Source organism: Eleutherodactylus coqui, chromosome 5 (genome assembly GCF_035609145.1).
Source record: "Eleutherodactylus coqui strain aEleCoq1 chromosome 5, aEleCoq1.hap1, whole genome shotgun sequence".
NCBI classification, from domain to species: domain Eukaryota; kingdom Metazoa; phylum Chordata; class Amphibia; order Anura; family Eleutherodactylidae; genus Eleutherodactylus; species Eleutherodactylus coqui.
Window position 1 is genome coordinate 164,071,468 of NC_089841.1, and position 11,522 is coordinate 164,082,989.

General features: G+C 50.0%; 1 protein-coding gene across 2 annotated transcripts in view; it reads right to left on the reverse strand.

Moving 5' to 3' along the window:
- Positions 1-218, reverse strand: part of LIMK2 (LIM domain kinase 2) — a 30,951-nt gene extending 30,733 nt beyond the window's left edge. Inside the window, exon 1 of one of the 2 annotated variants that reach the window (XM_066603622.1) lies at positions 75-218. The gene's annotated coding sequence lies outside the window, so the exon portion shown is untranslated. The remainder of the gene's footprint in view (positions 1-74) is intronic. The other variant, XM_066603621.1, reaches the window with a different exon arrangement.
- Positions 219-11,522: the final 11,304 nt, after the last annotated feature.

Sequence of the window (11,522 nt, forward strand, 5' to 3'; positions counted from 1 at the left end):
TGTAGCTGGAGGAGCCATTGTCCTAGACTGCAGGACGGCCAGCCATAGCGGTGCACCCCAGCTCCTGCTCTCACCTACCGTCTCCTCCGGCCGCTCCCGCCTCATGCACACACCGCCGGTGACATCACTGTACGGGTCCCGGTGAGGCTCAGTCCGTACCTGTCGCTCAGGCACCTCCTGTTGGTGTGTGGAGGCCCCGCCCCCTCCAGTTCCTGCTCGGGGACAGGGCGTGTCTGGCGGCTCAGCCTATTCCTTCCTCAGGCTGCACAAACATGTCCGCACCTGTGTGGACGGAGGCCAAATACTGTGGGGTGTGAAGTAACAGTGACGGGTTGTGCCTACAGCTCATACTCCGGAGGGCCTGGCCCTTACCAATGATGGCCTCCTCTGCAGCTGCCAGCTATACCTGGCACTGGGGCCGCTCCTCCACAATCACATTGTTTTGTTGTTTCACACTGATTTGGATAAATCCCAGGATATGATTATTTTAACCCCCTCATGCAGGCGTATTGGTGCGCGCAATTCCCGGAGAATAGAACCCATTAGGTCGTTCACATGTTCATATTTCGTGTCGCATTTGGGTCACGCAACCCCCCCCCCCCCCCAGCGCGCTCTATTGTCCTGCGCTAAAGGTCCCCATAGAAGTTAATGGGAGTGCAGAAATGTGCATGTAATAAGCTAGGAGGTGCGCGATACGCTGCGGAAAGAACACATCTGGAACGCAGATAATTACACATTTCAATCGCTGCATCTTTGCTTGACGTGCGCAAATTAACCTGCGCTGTGCACACGAAAAGTACGGTAAAATACACCGCAAAACAGCAGAGTTCATTCCGCAAATACATAGCGCGCAGGCGTATGCCAATACACTTACGCTCTGTGAAGGGGCCTAAAGGGGTTTTCCAAACAAGATAATGATAACCCATCCTCAAGATAGGTCATCAGTAGGTCATCGTTTGGGGCCCGCCGCTTGTGGTCCCCTCTGATCAGCTGATTATCTGGCCCGCTGTCGCCCATAGCTGGCTTCACTCACTAAAATCAATGAGAGCTGCAGCAGCTATGACACTTCAGCATCCAACCCTGGCCATTAACTATTGATGGCCTACCATGAGGGTCCCACTGCAAATAAATCCCGTGCACCCAGGATGTAAATGAGGCATGATGGGGGTAAAGTTGCAGCCTTTTATTCCTTTATCTGCATGTTTTCTCTCTCATTTCGGACTCCTGCACACTTGCGTCGTTGCTGCGTTTTTTTTAAAGTGAAAGTCAATAGGACTTTCTAATGTTAAAAATGCATCGCGCAAAAATCTCAAGAATTTCGCGTGAGACGCACAAATCACACACAAATATGAACCCCATTCTTTTGAATGGGGTGATTTATGCAAATAAGGAAGATGGAGCAATACCTCTGCAGCGCCACCTATTGGATGGCAGCATTCCTTTAAATCAATGTACAACTTTTTATCAAGTCTGTAAAACAATGATTGGGAATAGGAAACCAAGCCAGAAACCATACACAGACAGCTGTTTCGGGGTGTTTGCACCTCATCAGTGTGCAGTAGGTTTCTGGCTTGGCTGGTGAGAGGCCTGTTACGTGGGTCAAGAGGGGTGTCGTGTCTCCTTAAGGAGAGCACCCAAAAAGTGTGTTGAGACACTTATGTGGTGAGTGGGTCGGGGGATGGCATCATCTCTTTCTTTGGTCGCCTGCAGACGAGCGGGTCGGATCCGGCAGCGAGAATTCTCGCCGCGGGACCCGACCCGAGAGCCTGCAGGGATGAGCGCGTACTCACCCGTGTCTGGCTGCCCCGGCTCTTTCATGTGCCGGCTGCGGCGCAGCCCGGAGCCGCCGGCGGCCGGGTGAGTGCGTGCCCCGCACAAAAATAGGACATGCCGCTTTTTGTTTGCCGCGCGACATTTCGCGCGGCCAAACCGCGGCCGTCTGCATAGGAGTGCGTATTGTAATGCACTCCTATGCAAACTTTCAGTGGCGGAAATCCCGCGGGAAATACCGCCGCGGGATTTCCGCCCGTGTGCAGGCGGCCTTTCTCAGAGATGTAGCTTTTTTCTTTACCACACACATCTACATCTGTCTGCAAGGGACCCCAGCCGATCAACTATTGATTACCTATCCTGATGATAGGTCATCAATAATATTTCCCTGGAAAACCCCTTTAAGACACTACATATGAAACGCTGGCTAAACAGTGCTGGCCAATCAGAGTGTTGTATAGTGTCTTAGACTACCGTTGCAATACCATACACAGTGTGCATTAGGTTGTCTGAGAAGTGGTGTGGCCATCTTGGTTTGTTCAGGACCGGAAGGTCCCTTTAAATCAAAAAATTGTATATAGGGTGATACATCATTGAGATAAGCCACAGGACTAAAAGTGAGGATTGTGGATAAATGGATAGTTAAAACGTGATGACTTAAAGGGGTTTTGTCATAAAAAAAATAAAATTTCTATACTCACCTTTTCCTCTCCCGTTAGTCTCCTTACGGCATCTTCTGCTCGCTGAGCGTCTCCAGTGACCCGGGTCACGTCATTGCAAGCCAGCCAGCTGGTTATGAAGCCGGCATTCTTGACATTCTCCTTCCTGCAGATCAGTGAAGCTCACGTCCCTGTGATGTAGCCTGCACTGGCTAGGAAGGAATGCTGATCTATTGCAGACAATGGGCATGCGCAGTATCTGCAATAGCTCAGCACCGGGCTGTGAACTGTGATGTAGTGTACATTGCCAGGCAGTAAGGAGACTGTGAATGTACGTAACATCAGAGGAAGCAGTGGAATCAGCCAGCTGCAGGAGCCAGGAAATGATTGGTGAGGTGAAGATCTGGCAAGTAGACTGAGAGGGGAGGAATAGGTAAGAAAATTATATATATATATTTTTTTAATGACAGAACCCCTTTAAGGCCATTTGATACACAACGAGAACCTCGCAATACTTGTTTCCTGAGCGAATGAGCCGGTGACATCATCACCAGCTCGCTGGCACTCGTGCAACCTGTTGGACCAGATCACAGTGTAAACCATTTTTAAAAAAGTCTTAATACTCAAAGCTCATTTTAGGAACGACAGAGAGGAAAGTCTGGGAATTCAAAGAGGTAAGAACTTCCTAGTCATTGACCAAAGGACTAAATTAGCACCTGGTTTTAGGACCCATTACATGGACACTTCACAGCACTGTCACCACCGTGACTTCAGGTCCCAAGTTATCACGGTTTACCTTTCCATTCATACAATTTATGAATTAATACAGTTTTTAGTGGGAATGGGATTTTCTTTCAGTTGAACGTGAATTTTGAGCAATTAATGGGCTTGTTCCTAATGAAGGCATGCATTAATTCATTGTTTGGATTAATTGACATAATCCTCATATTAATTTCACCTCAGAACTCCTCTGTACATCTAATTACTTCAAGTAATATATTGATTACTAAACAGCAACGATAGATCTATTAAGTATCCTCTGTAAAGAAACAGTAGTAGAGCGACATCTATTGACAGAATTTGATATTGCAGCCTCATAACACTTCAGACAGCAGTATCAGTGCTGAAAGCTGGTTGTTAAAAACCTTCTATGGATGTAAAGGATCTTTCTTAGAGATGAGCGAGCACCAAAATGCTCGGGTGCTCGTTACTCGGGACGAAATTATCGCGATGCTCGAGGGTTCGTTTCGAGTAACGAACCCCATTGAAGTCAATGGGCGACCCGAGCATTTTTGTATAGGACCTATGCTCCACTAAGGTTTTCATTTGTGAAAATCTGGGCAATTCAAGAAAGTGATGGGAACAACACAGCAACGGATAGGGCAGGCGAGGGGCTACATGTTGGGCTGCATCTCAAGTTCCCAGGTCCCACTATTAAGCCACAATAGCGGCAAGAGTGGGCCCCCCCTCCCAACAACTTTTACTTCTGAAAAGCCCTCATTAGCAATGCATACCTTAGCTAAGCACCACACTACCTCCAACAAAGCACAATCACTGCCTGCATGACACTCCGCTGCCACTTCTCCTGGGTTACATGCTGCCCAACCCCCCCGCACGACCAGTGTCCACAGCGCACACCAAAGTGTCCCTGCGCAGCCCAACCCCCCCGCACTCATGCCACACCACCCTCATGTCTATTTATAAGTGTGTCTGCCATGAGGAGGAACCGCAGGCACACACTGCAGAGGGTTGGCACGGCTAGGCAGCGACCCTCTTTAAAAGGGGCGGGGCGATAGCCCACAATGCTGTACAGAAGCAATGAGAAATATAATCCTGTGCCACCGCCATCAGGAGCTGCACACGTGGGCATAGCAATGGGGAACCTATGTGCCACACACTATTCATTCTGTCAAGGTGTCTGCATGCCCCAGTCAGACCGCGGTTTTTTATAAATAGTCACAGGCAGGTACAACTCCGCAATGGGAATTCCGTGTGCACCCACAGCATGGGTGGCTCCCTGGAACCCACCGGCTGTACATAAATGTATCCCATTGCAGTGCCCATCACAGCTGAGGTAACGTCCGATTAAATGCAGGTGGGCTTCGGCCCACCTTACAAAAATTATATGACTGAGCCTTGTGGGCCTAAGAAAAATTGCCCGTTCGGCGTGATTACGTCAGGTTTCAGGAGGAGGAGCTGGAGGAGGAGGAGGAATATAATACACAGATAGATGAAGCAAAAAGGTCCCCGTTTTGGATGGTGATAGAGAACGATGCTTCCATCCGCGGGTGCAGCCTACGTATTGTTTAGGTATCGCTGCTGTCCGCTGGTGGAGAAGAGAAGTCTGGGGAAATCCAGGCTTTGTTCATCTTGATGAGTGTAAGCCTGTCGGCACTGTCGGTTGACAGGCTGGTACGCTTATCTGTGATGATTCCCCCAGCCGCACTAAACACCCTCTCTGACAAGACGCTAGCCGCAGGACAAGCAAGCACCTCCAGGGCATACAGCGCGAGTTCAGGCCACGTGTCCAGCTTCGACACCCAGTAGTTGTAGGGGGCAGAGGCGTCACGGAGGACGGTCGTGCGATCGGCTACGTACTCCCTCACCATCCTTTTACAGTGCTCCCGCCGACTCAGCCTTGACTGGGGAGCGGTGACACAGTCTTGCTGGGGAGCCAGAAAGCTGTCAAAGGCCTTAGAGAGTGTTCCCCTGCCTGTGCTGTACATGCTGCCTGATCTCTGCGCCTCCCCTGCTACCTGGCCCTCGGAACTGTGCCTTCAGCCACTAGCGCTGTCGGATGGGAATTTTACCATCAGTTTGTCCGCCAGGGTCCTGTGGTATAGCATCACTCTCGAACCCCTTTCCTCTTCGGGTATGAGAGTGGAAAGGTTCTCCTTATACCGTGGGTCGAGCAGTGTGTACACCCAGTAATCCGTAGTGGCCAGAATGCGTGTAACGCGAGGGTCACGAGAAAGGCATCCCAACATGAAGTCAGCCATGTGTGCCAGGGTACCTGTACGCAACACATGGCTGTCCTCACTAGGAAGATCACTTTTTAGGATCCTCCTCCTCCTCCTCCTCAGGCCATACACGCTGAAAGGATGACAGGCAAGCAGCATAGGTACCCTCAGCAGTGGGCCAAGCTGTCTCTTCCCCCTCCTCCTCATCCTCCTCATGCTTCTCCTCCTCAACGCGCTGAGATATAGACAGGAGGGTGCTCTGACTATCCAGCGACATACTGTCTTCCCCCGCCTCTGTTTCTGAGCGCAAAGCGTCTGCCTTTATGCTTTGCAGGGAACTTCTCAAGAGGCATGGCAGAGGAATGGTAATGCTAATGATTGCAGCATCGCCGCTCACCATCTGGGTAGACTCCTCAAAGTTTCCAAGGACCTGGCAGATGTCTGCCAACCAGGCCCACTCTTCTGTAAAGAATTGAGGAGGCTGACTCCCACTGCGCCACTCATGTTGTAGTTGGTATTCCACTATAGCTCTACGCTGCTCATAGAGCCTGGCCAACATGTGGAGCGTAGAGTTCCACCGTGTGGGCACGTCGCACAGCAGTCGGTGCACTGGCAGAGAAAACCGATGTTGCAGGGTGTGCAGGGTGGCAGCGTCCGTGTGGGACTTGCGGAAATGTGCGCAGAGCCGGCGCACCTTTCTGAGCAGGTCTGACAAGCGTGGGTAGCTTTTCAGAAAGCGCTGAACCACCAAATTAAAGACGTGGGCCAGGCATGGCACGTGCGTGAGGCTGCCGAGCTGCAGAGCCGCCACCAGGTTACGGCCGTTGTCACACACGACCATGCCCGGTTGGAGGCTCAGCGGCGCAAGCCAGTGGTCGGTCTGCTCTGTCAGACCCTGCAGCAGTTCGTGGGCCGTGTGCCTCTTCTCTCCTAAGCTGAGTAGTTTCAGCACGGCCTGCTGACGCTTGCCCACCGCTGTGCTGCCACGCCGCGCAACACCGACTGCTGGCAACGTGCTGCTGCTGACACATCTTGATTGCGAGACAGAGGTTGCGTAGGAGAAGGAGGAGGAGGGTGGTTTAGTGGAGGAAGCATACACCGCCGCAGATACCACCACCGAGCTGGGGCCCGCAATTCTGGGGGTGGGTAGGACGTGAGCGGTCCCAGGCTCTGACTCTGTCCCAGCCTCCACTAAATTCACCCAATGTGCCGTCAGGGAGATATAGTGGCCCTGCCCGCCTGTGCTTGTCCACGTGTCCGTTGTTAAGTGGACCTTGGCAGTAACCGCGTTGGTGAGGGCGCGTACAATGTTGCGGGAGACGTGGTCGTGCAGGGCTGGGACGGCACATCGGGAAAAGTAGTGGCGACTGGGAACTGAGTAGCGCGGGGCCGCCGCCGCCATCATACCTTTGAAAGCCTCCGTTTCCACAACCCTATACGGCAGCATCTCCAGGCTGATTAATTTGGCTATGTGCACGTTTAACGCTTGAGCGGTGGGTGCGTGGTGGCGTACTTGCGCTTGCGCTCCAACACTTGCGCTAGCGACGGCTGGACGGTGCGCTGAGAGACATTGGTGGATGGGGCCGAGCACAGCGGAGGTGAGGGTGTGGGTGCAGGCCAGGAGACGGTAGTGCCTGTGTCCTGAGAGGGGGGTTGGATCTCAGTGGCAGGTTGGGGCACAGGGGGAGAGGCAGCGGTGCAAACCGGAGGCGGTGAACGGCCTTCGTCCCACCTTGTGGGGTGCTTGGCCATCATATGTCTGCGCATGCTGGTGGTGGTGAGGCTGGTGGTGGTGGCTCCCCGGCTGATCTTGGCGCGACAAAGGTTGCACACCACTGTTCGTCGGTCGTCTGCACTCTCAGTGAAAAACTGCCAGACCTTTGAGCACCTCGGCCTCTGCAGGGTGGCATGGCGCGAGGGGGCGCTTTGGGAAACAGTTGGTGGATTATTCGGTCTGGCCCTGTCTCTACCCCTGGCCACCGCACTGCCTCTTCCAACCTGCCCTGCTGCTGCACTTGCCTCCCCCTCTGAAGACCTGTCCTTAGTAGGCGTAGCAAACCAGGTGGGGTCAGTCACCTCATCGTCCTGCTGCTCTTCCTCCGAATCCTCTGTGTGCTCCTCCCTCGGACTTACTCCAATTACTACTACCTGAGTGATAGACAACTGTGTCTCATCGTCATCGTCCTCCTCACCCACTGAAAGCTCTTGAGACAGTTGCCGGAAGTCCCCAGCCTCATCCCCTGGACCCCGGGAACTTTCCAAAGGTTGGGCATCGGTCAGGACAAACTCCTCCGGTGGGAGAGGAACCATTGCTGGCCATTCTGGGCAGGGGCCCGGGAACAGTTCCTGGGAGTCTGCCTGCTCCTCAGAATGTGTCATTGTAATGGAGTGAGGAGGCTGGGAGGAAGGAGGAGCAGCAGCCAGAGGATTCAGAGCTGCAGCAGTGGACGGCGCAGAACTGTGGGTGGTCGATAGATTGCTGGATGCACTTTCTGCCATCCACGACAGGACCTGCTCACACTGCTCATTTTCTAATAAAGGTCTACCGCGTGGACCCATTAATTGTGTGATGAATGTGGGGACGCCAGAAACGTGCCTCTCTCCTAATCCCGCAGCAGTCGGCTGCGATACACCTGGATCAGGAGCTCGGCCTGTGCCCACACCCTGACTTGGGCCTCCGCGTCCTCGCCCGCGTCCTAGGCCTACCCCTACCCCTCAGCATGCTGTATTACCAGTAGTGCAGAAACAGAACGCTGTAATTAAATGTGCCGCTTATTGGCCTGTGGTTGGAGGCTGACTTCCCTTACGGAACGCACAGCAGAGCCAGGAAACAATTTTGCGCACGCCTGTAGTGAGACGTAGGTGCGTATGACTGAGCTAGTGGAATTCACAGCGCAGAAGCAGTCAAGTGGCCAAAGGCCAGTAGTAGGCCTTAAGTATTTTGCTTCTATTTTTTTTAAATGCTGAGCTGATACAGCAGACAGATACTGTAGGCAGCGTATAATATTATGTATACTGTTTCCCTCTCGCGGGATGACGGCGATCATGTAACAGAGACAGCAGATCCAGGAAACAATTTTGCGCAAGCCTGCTGTAACGCTTAGCTGCGTATTAATTAGGACTACAACCCCTAGCAGATAGATACTGTAGGCAGCGTATAATATTATGTATACTGTTTCCCTCTGGCGGGATGATGGCGATCAATTTTTTGGAAAAAGCCCACTGCGTATATAGCCTGAATATCTCTTTCCCTGCCTCACCAGTACTGCCCCTATACTCTGTACAATGATTGCAGACTGCGGACGCAATGCTCTGCACGGCCGATATACCAAAAAAAAAAAAAATTGTGCAACACTGCTAAAAGCAGCCTCAGCAGTACTGCACACGGTCATATGTTGCCCTAAGAAGGACCGTTGGGGTTCTTGAAGCCTAAAATAACTCCTAACGCTCTCCCTATAGCAGCAGCACCAGCAGCAGCAGTTTCCCTGAGCTATGTCAGAATGCATCTGTGGCGAGCCGCGGGAGGGGCCGATTTATATACTCGGGTGACACCTGATCTCGCCAGCCACTCACTGCAGGGGGGTGGTATGGGGCTTGAACATCGCAGGGGGAAGTTGTAATGCCTTCCCTGTCTTTCTATTGGCCAGAAAAGCGCGCTAACGTCTCAGAGATGAAAGTGAAAGTAACTCGAACATCGTGTGGTACTCGTCTCGAGTAACGAGCATCTCGAACACGCTAATACTCGAACGAGTATCAAGCTCGGACGAGTACGTTCGCTCATCTCTAATCTTTCTTCTTTTTAGAATACTAATCAATAGTTTAGTAAAACTGAATGTAGTTTACCTGTATTCTGTATTAGATAGCAAGTTGAGCAACATGAGTGACCTTTTATCCATCTCCCGCCATGGCTGCCTGCCTAATAAAGGTTTTGTGTATTTATTGTGTAGCACTTACCTTAGGAAGTCAGCAAGAAATACAGCAACATGTGAAACCCAACGATCACCCATCTTCAGGAAATAGAGCACAACAGTGAGGCCTGATCATCACACCTCTCCTCGTCCCATTAATGGGTAAATTGCCCTTTTAAAAAGTTTCTGATTTTTGCTAAATTAGGTATACTCTAATTGAAAGACACAACTACCAAAAAGCATCATTTGGAAAACTACAGCTGGAGACACTTGTGATGAAAATATTATGCAGATTTATGGGATAGGTTAGGTTATATTAGACTAATAGTATTCATTGTTAAAATATGTATCTTGAATAATGTTTCACCTCAGGGTAATATCCCAAAAGAGGAAGGAGGATCTAAATGAAGACAATGGAGCAAGAAAGAAGGTTGGCCATCAACCATCTCCAGTTCATGGAGGCTGATCACTGAATGGCTGAACATCGCCAGCCCCTTACTGCTGGAATAGGATACACATTGGCAAAGCATCACCATCTCCTTGGTAAGGAAGAGATGCTCAGATGGTAGAACATCACCAGCACCTATCTACTAGAGCTGTAGAGAGACCGGCTTTCTATAAAAGTCTGGGTAAGATGTATTAACACTTAAAGGGGTTTTCCAGGGAAAATACTATTGATGACCTAGCCTTAGGATAGGTCATCAATATTTGATCGGCTGGGATTCGTCACTCAGGACCCTCACCGATCAGCTGAGTGGGCACAAGCTGTCAGCACTGCAAATACACAGAGGTTGGAGCTTAAGCAGTGGAAGTCTCCACGCCAACCTCTGTGTAGTGGCCGGCGCTTGTAACTGCAGGCACAGTTCGCAATGAGTTCAATGAGAGCAGTGCCTGCAGTTACAAGTAAGTGCCTGCTCAACTTTCTATGGATACTACATTGGATTGTTAGACCTTAGTGCAGAAGTTTTTATTTATTGCTTCTTTACCACACCAATCTCCTTTCTGGTTTTCAGATGCCCCTAGATGCTCTCCCAAGTGTGGACATCTAGGTCTCCAGATCGTTTCCTTGGATTTTATGAAGATTAACCCCTTCATGACGCGGACCTTTTTTTTCTTCCATTTTCGTTTTTTCCTCCCCCCCTTATTTATCCATCGACGTCGCTGTATGAGGGCTTGTTTTTTGCGGGACGAGTTGTATTTTTTTAATGGTGCTATTTAATGTACCATATAATGTACTGAAAAACTTTTAAAAAATTCTAAGTGGAGTAAAATGAAAAAAAACCCCAAAAAACACATTCCCCCATCTTTCAGTGCATCTTGTTTCTACGGTGCACAAACTGCAACAAAAACGACATGATGACTTTATTCTATGGGTCAGTATGATTACTATGATACCAAACTTGTATAGTTTTAATTTTTTTAGCATACTACTCTTTTTTTTCAAGGACATTTCATTTTTTTTTCTATTATTTTCTGCCGTCATCTTGTGCCCACAATAACTTTTTTATTTTTTCCGTCGACGTAGTTCAGCGATGGCTCATTTTTTGCGGGATGTCCTGTAGTTTCCATTAGTACTAATTCGGAATACATACGACTTTTTGATTGCTTTTTATTGCGTTTTTTCTGGGAGACCGGGTGACTGAAAAAGTGCATTCCTGGCGTTCTTTTTTTTTTTCCGGACAACATTCGCTGTGCGGGGTAAATAATGTGCTACTATGATAGATCGGACTTTTTCGGACGCGGTGATACCAAATATGTATTTTTATTTTATTATTTAGACTTTTTTATTATGGATATGGCAAAAGGAGGGCGATGTAAACTTTTATTCCTTTTTTTTTTTATTAACAATTTAAAAAAAAACTTTATTGCTCTTTTTTAAACTTTACTTTTAAGTCCCCCTGGGGGACTACAATATGCAATACTTTGATCGCTTCTGCAGTATGACGTAATGCTATGGCATTATGTCATAATGCATTCTGACAGGTAGCCTATAAAGTCACCCCATGGGGATGGCTTGATAGGCAGTCTCTCGAGGCAGCCCTGGGGCCTTTCAGAAGGCCCCCGGCAGCCATGACACCTGCACAGCTCCCCCGGGACCCCCGAACAGCGTTCGGGGGCTTTAAATGCCGCTGTCAGAATTGACAGCGGCATTTAAAGGGTTAATAGCCGCGATCGGCCGATCTTGGGTGTCAGCTGTAGTAAACAGTTGACGCCTGTGCTGTATG